Below are 12802 nucleotides of genomic sequence, written 5' to 3' on the forward strand. Positions count from 1 at the left end.
TAAAATATCTCATCAGCAAAATCACTGACCTTGAGAATAGAATGAGAAGGGATAACCTAAGAATCATTGGGTTTCCTGAAAACATTGAAGAGAAAAAAAAAAGCCTGGACTTAATATTACAGGATTTAGTGATGGAAAACTACCCTGATATCATGGAATCAGAGGGCAAAATAGTTGCTGAAAGAATACATTGATCCCCTCTGGAAAGGGATCCCCAAATGAAAACACCAAGGAATATTGTGGCCAAATTCCAGAACTATCAGATAAAAGAAAATCCTGCAAGCAACCAGAAAGAAACAATTTAGATACCAAGGAGCCACAGTAAGGATTACACAGGATCTAACTGCATCAACATTAAGGGATCAAAGGACCTCGAATGAGATATTCCAAAGAGCAAGTGGGCTTAGAATGCAGCCAAGAATCCATCATCCAGCAAAACTGAGCCTTCCTCTTCCAGGGGAAAAGATGGACATTTATTGAAATAGGAGTCTTCCATCTCTTCCTGATGAAAAGGTCAGAGCTAAATAGAAAATTTGGACTTCAAACAGAAGACTCAAGAGACACATAAAAAGGTTAAAAAGAGGGTAAAGAAAAAAACTGCTATCCCATAAGATGAAACTGGCTATATCCCTACCTGGGAGATGATAATAATAATAACAATATAATAATAATTATTAGTATTAGTATTATATAATTCTATTAGGGAGAATATACTTAGCTACAAGTGATGGACAATCATGACTTATCCATGACTCTGATAGAATGATTTATGTACAATATCTCCTTTAAAAAGAGGGGGAACAGTAAAGAGATGGAGGAAAATGAATGAGTTAAAACACATTACATAAAGAGGTACAAAGGACCTATTGCAATAGGGAAAGGAAGGAGGATGTGAGAGCTGCCTGAATCTTACTCTCATCAGATTAGACCTAAAATTAACATACACATACTCAGTTAAATTGAGAAACTTATCTTACCTTTCAAGTGCAAAAAAGGGGAAAGGGGGAGGGGGGGAAAGGAACTAACAGAAGAAAGGGAAGGAAGAAGGAGCAAAGGAAAAGGGGAAAGAAAGGGGAGGAGGTGGATACAAGGGGGCAAATATACTGAAGGTGGTGGTATTCAGAAACAAAATACTAGGGAATATGGATAAAGTGAAAAAAGGGGGAAAATATAAACAGAGGGAAGATAACATGGAGGGCTATAAAGAATAACTATAACTTTGAATGTGAATAGGATGAACTCTCCCATAAAACATAAGTGAATAGAGACTGGATTAAAAACCAGAATCTTAAAATATGCTGCTTACAAGAAACTCATTTGAAGCAGAGAGATACATCCAGAGTGAAGGAAAAAAGTTGGAGCAAAATATATTTTGCTTCAGTTGAAGTGAAAAATCTGGGCTAGCAATTCTTATCTCAGACAAAGCAACTGCAAAAATAGATCTCATTAAAAGAGATAAGGAAGGAAACTATGTTCTCCTAAAAGGTACCATAGATAATGAAGCAATTTCAATTAAAAATATGTATGCACCATGTGATATAGCATCCATATTTTCAGAGGAGAAGTTGAATGAGTTACAGTATGACATAGACAGCAAAACTCTACTTGTGGGAGACCTCAAGTTCCTGCTCTCAAATTTAGATAAATCTAACCATAAAATAAACAAGTAGGAGGTTAAGGAGGTAAGTAGAATGTTAGAAAACTTAGACATGATAGACCTTTGGAGAAATTTAAATGGGGATAGAAAGGAATATACTTTTTTTCCACAGTCCATGGCACTTACAAAAAAATTGACCATGTACTAGGGCATAAAACCCTAATAATCAAATGCAGAAAGGCAGAAATAATGAATGCATTCTTCTCAGATCATTATGCAATAAAAAGCACATGCCATAATGGGCCAAAGAGAGATAGACCTAAAAAACAATTGAAGACTAAATAACCTCATTTTAAAGAATGAGTGGATCAAACAACAAATTATAGAAAGAACCAATGATTTCATCCTAGATAATGATAATAACAAGCCAACATACCAGAACTTATGGGATACAGCCAAGACAGTTGTCAGGGGATATGTTATATCTTTAAATGTTTACTTGAGTAAATTGGAGAAAGAAGAAATCAATGAACTAAACATGCAAGTAAAAGCTTAGAGAAAGAAAGAACAAATAAACCCCCCCAATTAAATACTAAATTAGAAATTCTAAAAATTAAAGGAGAAATTAATAAAATTGAAAACAATGAAAACTATAGAATTAATTAGTTGGTTTTATGAAAAAAACAATAAAATTGATAAACTGCTGGTTAATTTGATTTAAAAAAAAGAAAGTAGAAAACCAAATTACCAGTATCATAAATGAAAAAAGATGAACTCACCACCAATGAGGAGGAAATTAAAGTAGCCATGTGGAATTATTTTGCCCAACTGTATGCTAATAAATATGATAATCTAAATGAAATGGATGGATATTTACAAAAATATAAGCTGCCCAGGTTAGATAAAGAGGAAATTAAATATTTAAATAACCCTATCTCAGAAAAAAGAAATTCAACAAGCCATTATTTAACTCTCTAAGAAAAAATTTTCAGAGCCAGACAGATTCACTAGTGAATTCTATCACTTAAGGAACAGATGTTTCCAATTCTATATAAAATCTTTAGCAAAATAGGTGAAGATGAAACTCTGCCTAATTCTTTCTATGACACAAATATGGTGCTGATACCCAAACCAGGAAGAGTCAATACAGAGAAAGAAAATTATAGACCTATCTCCTTAATGAATATAGATGCAAAAATCTTAAATAAAGTCTTAGCAAAGTGATTACAGCAAGTTATCACTAGGATTTATCCTAGGAATGCAAGGTTAGTTCAATATTAGGAAAACTGTTAGTTTAATTAACTATATCAATAACAAACCTATCAGAAATCATATGATTATATCAATAGATGATGAAAAGGCCTTTGAAAAAATACAACACCCATTCCTACTAAAAACAGTAGAGAGCATAGGAATAAATGGATTGTTCCCTAGAATGATCAGCATTATCTATCTGAAACCATGAACAAACATTATATACAATGGGGATAGGATAGAGGTATTCCCAATAAGATCAGGGGTGAAACAAGGATGCCTGTTATCACTACTATTCAATATTAGTTTAGAAATGTTAGCTTCAGCATTAAGAGAAGAGAAAGAAGTTGAAGGAATTTGAATTGGGAAGGAAGAAAGAAAACTCTCACTCTTTGCAGATGACATGATGGTATACCTAGAGTATCCTAAAAAATCATCTTAGAAAACTACTAGAAACAATTAGCAACTTTAGCAAAGTCACAGTATAGAAAATAACCCCTCATAAATCCTCAGCATTTCTATACATTAACAGCAAGATACAGCAGCAAGAGCTAGGAAGTGAAATCCCATTCAAAATAATTTTAGACAATATAAAATACTTGGGAGTCCATCTGCCAAGGTAGACTCAGAAACTCTATGAAAACAACTACAAAACAAATAAAATCACAAATAAAATAGATTTAAAAACTGGGCAAATATCAGTGCTTATGGATAGGCCTATCTAATATAATGAAAATGACAATTCTAACTAAATTAAACTACTTATTTAGTGCCCTACCAATCAAAATCCCAAAAAACTAAGGAGTTAGAAAAAAATTGTAAGTAAATTCATATGGAGAAATAGAAAAAGGAAAAAATGTATAAAAGAGAATATTTCTCTTCTGATCTCACCCCAATCCCCAATTCCAAGGTGTTAAGGCAATTGCATTTTCCAAAGTTTATAGAAAGTTCACTACTCGTTATTCCAAATGAATATCCAAAAAACTCCTTTGCTTTCCATTCAGTTTTTCAGCACCAGAATATCAGTGTTTGACTCTAAAGATTACACACACCAAAGGAAGGATTAAATGTAGTCCTTGCCTAGACAACAATTGAAGACAGCACATTTGACTTCTAGAAAACCATCAGCCAAGCCTAAGGTGGTTCCTTGAGACCAATGTGGAACTCCTGGAAAGGAAAATGACCATGGTGGTTTTTCCTTCAGAAAGGAGAGTCACTATAGCACTAAAACCACAGTGGGGAAAGCCAGGGAAAACAAGACAAGTATTTCCTTAATCTTGAAAACCATAGGGTTGTCTTAGCTTGTCCACAAGGCCTCAGAGGAAATGAAGAAAAGGAACATTTTTTGAATAGTAGCCTTGACATCCATTGCTGTCATTTTGGAAGAGACCCAAGATCTGTCTTAAAAAGTAGACTTTTCTGGGTAAACTTGTTTGCTTAAGAAAGTAGAAAGGGGGAATATTTTCTTGAGATTTCATGTTTTCTTTTTAATCACTTAGAACTAATTGACAACTTTTATTGACTCTTCCTCAGTATTATCTCTTGCATCCATCCCCTTATCTCTACTCATCACTCTAATCATTCCCTCCTTACCTCCTACTGGAATACTTCAATAGCCTCTAAATTGGTCTTCCCACCTCTAAGCTCTCTCATTCCTATTGTCTTTTACACATCTGCAAAAGGAATATCTTAGTCTCTCTCTCTTTTTTTTTTTTAGGTTTTTGCAAGGCAAATGGGGTTAAGTGGCTTGCCCAAGGCCACACAGCTAGGTTATTATTGTCTGAGACCAGATTTGAACCCAGGTACTCCTGACTCCAGGGCTGGTGCTTTATCCACTATGCCACCTAGCCACCCCTGGAATATTATAGTCTTAAAGCAAAGATTTGGACATGTCACTCCTCTGCTCAGTAAACTTTGGTAGTTCACTATTGCTTCTGTAATAAAGCACAAACTCTACTTGTCATATACAGTCCTTCACAATCTGCTCCAGTCTACTTTTCCAGACTAATTGCACATTACTCCTCATAAACTCTCTTTTCTAGCCAAACTGGCTAACCTCCTGTTTTCCAGACTCAGTGTTCCATCTTCTGACTTCATCTTTTTGCCCAGAATGTTCTTTAATCATTCTTTTCTCCTTTCAGCCCGTTATAATCTTAGTTTCTTTCAGGTTCAATTCAATTGCCACTACAACTGTGAGCCATTCCTTTGCCATTTGTGTGTCAGTGCTCATCAGATCATCTTGTATACAAATTTCCTTCAATCTTTTTCTTTCTTTCTTTCTATTTTTCTTTCTTTCCTTCCTTCCTTCTTTCTTTTTTTTCTTTCCTTCCTTCCTTCATTTCTTTTCTTCCTCCTTTAGTTCTTTCTATATATCCAGTTCACTTTTGTTCATTTGTCTTCATCTTTGATTTGCTTTGTTTTTGCTCATTTGCTTTATTTACTTTTGGTATTTACATGTTGTATTTCCATTTATAATGTAAACTAAATTCCTTCATTTGTAAAATGAGAGGGTCATATTACATATTCCCTAAGATTTCTTTTAGCTTTAGAGCCTATTATCCATGAACATGTTTCTTTACCACTAGTGTATGATTGTGCAATGTGAATCATAGAATTTTAGAAATCATTTAGTCCCACTTTCTCATTTTTCAGATCTCTATCTCTCTTACACATACACACATTTATATTATATATGTATTATTATATTATATCATATTATATTATATTATTATGTTATGTTATATTATATATCATATGCTATATATTATATATGTATATATATATATATATATATATATATATACATATATATCCCTATGTGTTCAGAATGTAAACTCTTTGACAGAAGGGACAATTTTTTTTGTCTTCCCATACCTACTTTTAAGAACAATGTTTGGCTAGTAAATCTATTTAAAAATTTTTTTTTGATTTACTGATAGGGTACTAAAAGAGTTGACAGATATGCTTATTAAACCATTGTTAATGGTCTTTAAGGGGCAGCTAGTGGCACAGTGGACAGAGTGCCATTCCTGGAGTTAGGAATTCTTGTCTTCTGGAGTTCAAATCTAACCTCAAAGACTTACCAGCTATGTGACCCCTAGGTAAGACATTTGCCCCTCTTTGTCTCAGTTTTCTTATCAGTAAAATGAGATGGAGAAGGAAATGGCAACCCACTCCCATACTTTGCCAAAAAAACCAAGACCTCAAATGGATTCACAAAGAGTTTGACATGGTTGAAATGACAGAACAATCACAAAAGTGATATTTAAAATGTTATAGAGAAAGCCAAAAACAATGTAAATTTGCAAAAAGGAAAATGTCTTGATTTTTTTTTAAAAAGAGTAGTGTAGTTTGCAAATGCTAGGTCAAGAATTTTCTTCCTTTAAAACTATATACTGTATTATTAAAGAAATCTTCAATGAACTTCCAGAAGTGGCAGCAGTGTTTACAAGGAGTCTTATCAAGGACAGACGTGAAGACTAGCCTTGTTTCCTTTTTTAACAGTTACTATGATATTGTGATAGATGGAATTAACCTAAGTTTCAATAAAATATTTGGCAAAGTTTCTCTTAACTATACTTGTGAAAAAGCCAGAAAGATGACTAGACTATGGTATTAATGAGTAAATTCAAAAGTGGTTCAATGGCTAGACAGAAAGAATAGCCAAATGGATCAGTGTCATCTTGGAAGGAGTGCTGGAGTACCTTCAGTACTTGGTCCTTTGATATTTAACCTGTATATTAATTCTGTGAATAAAGGCATAAATTGCAAGCTCATAAGTGTGACAGTTAAGAAGAACAGATAATACTAAAATGACAACATATCAATAGTCTAGAACATTTGGCTAAATCTAGTAAGTTAAAATTTTAAAAGGATATATGTAAAGTTACACAATAATAATTTTTAATCCAAGTTTAAAATGTTGAAAATGTAACTAGATTTCAGTTTTTCAGAAAATAGTCTTCAGATTTTAGTAAACTACAAATCCAACATGAGATAACAATGTGATATGCAGCCAAAAAAGTTAATATTATTTCCAGTTCTTGATGTTATATTTATCTGGATGACAAAGGGTATTGATAAATTGGATGGAATACAGAAAAGTGTGATTAGAATGGTAAAGAGCTTCAAATCTTATACAATTCATTTGATGAAAGTAGGTGTGTTTAGCCTGGAGAAAAGAGCATATAAGGGCAATAAAATTACTGGTTTTTAAGTAATGATAGAGAGAGTAGACTTGTCTTATTCTTCACTTAGTATGATTTAATTAGGAGCAATGTGTAGAAGATGTTCTTTTAGCTTAATGAATGGAAAAATTCCTAATAATTTGAGCTATCCTAGAATAGAATGGGTTGCCATAATAGGTAATGAATCCCCTTGACTAAAATAGTCTTCAAGAAAAGGTTAGATAGGTATTATAGGGTATGCTTTATAGGATATATTTTTTTAGTGTGGGTTGACCTGATAGCTCCAAATATTTCTTCTAAGTTCTGAAATTTCATGAACACGAGTCTTTTGACTCAAAATCAATGCCATTTATGCAACTTTAATACTTCCCGGTAATGTAAGTACACAGAAAAGGTCGTTTGTCTCTGACTTTATAACAATAGTAATTTATATTTATATAAATACCTTTAAGTTTATAAATGTTTTTCCCCAAACAATCAGGTGAGGTACTTAGTACAAGTATTATTAATCTCATTTTAAAGAGTCAAAGATTAAATGATTTGTGCATGATTACACAGATAACAAATATCAGAGTTAAAACCTGAATTCTTCTCCATGCCCAATGAGATTTTCTTTAAAATATCTTTATTTATTTCACAGTTGACTTTTGTTTCAGAGTAAAGCTCAGTTCATTTCATTAATTTGTGCGTATTCACAGGGTGGACCCCCTTAGTTTTGTTAGATTTTGGGATTCCAGATATTATGTCATATGAGAGGCTGCTGGTCACTTCCCTCTTCAACCTCCCTTTTGTCTTAACTTAAATAGAATGAAAATATAATCCAAGATCTTTTTAGCACTTCCAATGATAGAGTTCATAATTTCCCAAAAATCCCTTCATATTAATAGGAGGTTGCAACCTTTTTTATAATTCAAGCACTAGTTCAAGTTATTTTCTCTGGAGAAAAACAAAAAATTCTAACCTCTCTCTCTTCAATTTGAGCATTTCTCAAGTCTTTTTTTTCAAACTATATATTTTCAGTGCTTTTCTCTTTTTTTTCATATGTGGTTTTAGATGCTTTGCCATTCTTTTGTCTTGTCTAGATGTTTCTCAGATTATCCATGAGCCTTTTAAAAATGATACCCAGAATTTATCACAGTATCCCAGATATAATCCACTCAAACTATATTACATTTTTATCAATGTTTTGGATAAAGGTATAATTGGTAAATTCATCAAATTTGCCAATGATGCAAAGGTGAGAAAGCTAGCAAATACAGTGGATTACAGACTTAGAATCCAAAAGGATCCTGTCAAAGTAGCTAATTGAACTTAAATCTAATAAGATGAAATTTCTAGGGATTAATGTAAAGTTCTGACATGGGTACAAAAACTTAAGAAGTATAATATTGGGGAGACATAGGTAACAGGTCTTAGGAAAAAAAGTGTAGGGCAAACTTAATATAAATTAGCAGTGTGATGTGGCAATCAAAGGTTATGCAATCTTAAACAGCATTAAAAGGGGGCTTGGATTCCTGGATTAGAGAGGTAATAATTCCATTGTACTCTTTCTTTGTCAGATTAATTTTGAGTATGAGTTGTTCTTGGCACTATGATTTAAGGACATTGAAAAATTGTAGGGAAACCAGGATAGTGAAGAACCATGAGTCTATGTCATATCTTGGATTATTTATTATGCACTTACTATGAGCCAGGAACTTTGCTAAAAGCTGAGAATAGAAACAGCAAACAATGCAATTTATCCTCCAGGAGCCTGCATTTAAATGGTGAAGATGACACATAAAGGAAAATGGAAAGTAAGAGAGTGATGTGGCATTGATTCCCAAGTGGGGCAGGAAGAGAAGAAGAAATCTTGAGAGTAAGGGCATGAGTGAAGTGAATCATGACTAGAGTCCTCCAGAGAGCAGAGCTACAGGGATAGAGCATTCTGAACCTCTATAAAGGAAGGTTTTGAGGGGAATTTATAGATTGCTTAGCACTCTAATCAGAGGGGAGAGGCAACTGGGGAAGTTAATAAGGTATTGATTACCAAAAAGTCATTGTGCATGGCGATGAGATTTCAGATAATCATCTTATCCTGAGGAGTGGGAGCAAGGAATGGGGAGGAGGGAAAGAGGGAAATATTCTGTTCCAAATAGAAGTAGTTATGGAAAATGAGCAAGTGCCTGTAGAGGATCTTGCCATACATAAGGAATAAACAGAGACAGAGACAGACAAAAAGAGGCAAAAAAAAAAGAACAGTTCCTGCTCTCAAGGAACTCATAATCTAAAAGGGAAAACTATAAGAAAACAAATCTGTCCAGGCAAGATATAGACAAGAGAGATAGGAAATAATTTTAAAAGGGATGATTATGATGTTTGTCTTTCATTCTCAAAGGAGACCATGACATCAGGAAAGTGATGCCATGACAAATGAATTGTATTTGAGTGAGGGGGTGCTGTGCTAAGTCATCAACTTCACTCTCTCTTCCTGAGTCATCTGGGTCCAATGGCCAGACATGGATCAGGACAACTGGAGTTGACCTGGATGCAGGGTAACCAAGATTAATGGGAAATGATTTCAGGGAAAGAAGTCAAGATATAAGGGGTTTGGCAAAATGGTGGTCAGGAAACAGCATGGAGTCTTGGTCCTTGATAGCATGATTCCTCTTCATCTTTGACTCTATGGTGGAGCTCTTCCATGATTATGGCTTCAATATGTTACAAAGAAGGAATTTAAACGTTGATGCAAAGTAAAAAGAAAAAGGTGACAGCCAAAATAGATGAGTAAAAAAGGGGATGAGCTGGTCAGATGATAAGAGCTAGGGATCACCAAGGATACCTTGTGTATTCTACTAATCTCTCTGTATTTCAATAAAACAAGGAAGGTCCACAATATTTTGGGTGGATCTCATATGGAAAACAAATGGAAGGACATGAACAAGAGTTGTACTGAATAAGTAGGCATGAAGAGAGTGCAATATTTATCATTTAATGAATATATATATATATATATATATATATATATATATATATATACATATATTGTTGTAATCAGGGAGCCATATGTGTGTGTGTCCAAGAATTTTGAAAGTCAATACAATTGCCCAACTCTATCTTTCTAGTACTTTTCCCATCCTCCATGATTCTTTAAAGGTTATAATGCTTCTTTAATCACTTATCTCTTATGTTCTTCTAGATCAGGGACTTGCCTATGGGAAAAATCTGACCTACAACCTATTGTTGTGATAAAATTTTATTGTATTTAAATTTTAAAAAATATTTTTAGCTCATGAGGAACTAAACAATAAGTGTGCCATATTTGATCCTCAGGCTTCCTCTAGATATAAGAGAGATATGTCATATTTTCTGATATTTTTCAACCTTTGTTGATTTTGATCTAATAGAATCACTGATCTCTGGTTCAATCTAATTTCAAAAAAGATCTTACTTCAATAAGGTTTTGGACCTCCTGGATTAAGCAAATTTTTTTTTCTATTTCTTCTTTCTTCATTTCCTTTCCCAGTATTTCTTCTAAAATTCTCATTTCATTTCTTTTAATTTTTATTTATTTATTTAATTTTTTCAGCCATGCATTTTTAAAATTTTATTTATTTAAGGCAATGGGGTTAGGTGACTTGTCCAAGGTCACACAGCTAGGCAATTATTAAGTGTTTGAAGCTGTATTTGAACTCAGGTCCTCCTGACTCCAGGGACAGTGCCTATCCACTGTGCCACCTAGATACCCCACATGTATATTTTTAAGTTACAAAATTTCCTTCCACCCTCCCTTCCCCTCCCCCCTCCCCCAGGGAACTGATAAAAAATATGTAAAGGAAGGTGGCCTAGCTTTCTACAAGATCTAAAACTATACTATAAAGCCAGTCATCAAAACTACCTGGTACTGGTTAAGAAATGGAATAATGGATCAGTATATTAGGATAGGTTCAAAAGAAACCTCAGTAAATGACTACAGAAATCTATTGTTTGACAAGCCCAAAGACATCAACTTCTGGGATAATAATTCACTATTTGACAAAAACTGTTGGTAAAACTGGAAAATAGTATGACACAAACTAGGCATAGACCCACATCTCACATCCTATACCAAAAAAAAGTAACATTCTATACTTCTCTAGAGTCTGACCATTTATGGTTTCCTTATAGAATAATAATATTCCAAAATATTCATGTGCCATAACTTATTTAGCCATTCCTAAATTGATGGGCATTCCCTAAATTTCTAATTCTTTGCCACTACAATAAGAGCTGCTATGAATATTTTGAAACATATGGGACTTTCATATTTTTTATGATTTCTTCTGGATATAGCCTAGAATTAGAATTGTTGGGTCAAAGAGAATGAACATTTTTATTGCTCTTTGGGCATAGTTCCTTATTGCTCTTGAGAATGGTTGGATCTATTCACAACTCCACCAGCAATGCATCAATGTCCCAATCCTCCCACAACCTCTCCAACATTGATCATTTTCTCTTTTTCTCACCTTGGTCAATCTGATAGGTATGAGGTGATACCTCACAGTTGTGTTAATTTGCATTTCTCTAATCAATAATGATTTGGAGCATTTTTTCATATGATTATATATAGCTTCAATTTCTTCATTTGAAAACCATCTGTTCATATCCTTTGACCATTTATCAGTTGGGGAATAACTTGTAGCCTTATAAATTTGATGCAATTCTCTAATATGTATTTTAGAAATGAGATCTTTATCAGAACTCCTAGTTGTGAAGATTATTTCCCAGTTTTCTTCTTTCCTTCTAAATTTGGCAGCATTGATTTTATTAGTGCAAAAACCTTTTAATTTAATATAGTCAAAATCATTAATTTTGAAATTTATAATGTACTCTATTTCTTATTTGATCATAAATTTATCCCATTTTCAAAGATCTGATAGAGTGCTTCTTGATCTCTTAATTTATCCATGGTGTTGCCCTTTATGTTTAAATCCTGTGCCAATTTTGACCTTATTTTGGTATAGGATGTGAGATGTGGGTCTATGCTTAGTTTTTGCCATACTACTTTCCAGTTTTCACAACAATTTTGGTCAAATAGAGAGTTCTTATCTCAGAAACTGATGTCTTTGGTTTTGTCAAACAGCAGATTGCTGTAGTCATTTACTGTAGTTTCTTTTGAACTTATCCCAATCCACTGATCCATTACTCTATTTCTTAACCAGTATTAGGCAATTTTTATGACTGTCTTTATAGCATAGTTTTAGATCTGGTAGAGAGCTAGGCCACCTTCCTTTACATATTTTTCATCAGTTCCCATGTTATTCTTGATCTTTTGTTGCTCCAGATGAATTTTATTACTATTTTTTTCTAACTTGGTAAAATAGTTATTTGGTAGTTTGATTGGTATAACAATGTATAAGTAACTTAATTTGGGTAGAATTGTCATTTTGATTATAGTAGCTCCACCTAACTATGAGCAATTTTTCCAATTATTTGGATCTGCCTTTATTTAGGTGAGAAGTACTTTATAATTGTATTCATACAGTTTCTGGGTTTGTCTTGAGAGAGAGATTCTCAAGTATTTAATGTTGTCTATAGTTACTTTAAATGGAATTTCTCTTTCTATCTCTTGCTCTTGGACTTTGTTGTTTATATATATATATATATATAGAAATGCTGATGATTTGTGTGGGTTTATTTTATATCCTGCAACTTTGCTGAATTTATTGATTGTTTCAAGGAATTTTTAAGATGATTTTTCTTGGGTTCTCTAAGTATACCATCATACCATCTGCAAAGAGTGAAA

The sequence above is a fragment of the Macrotis lagotis genome, chromosome 1 (genome assembly GCF_037893015.1).
Source record: "Macrotis lagotis isolate mMagLag1 chromosome 1, bilby.v1.9.chrom.fasta, whole genome shotgun sequence".
NCBI classification, from domain to species: domain Eukaryota; kingdom Metazoa; phylum Chordata; class Mammalia; order Peramelemorphia; family Peramelidae; genus Macrotis; species Macrotis lagotis.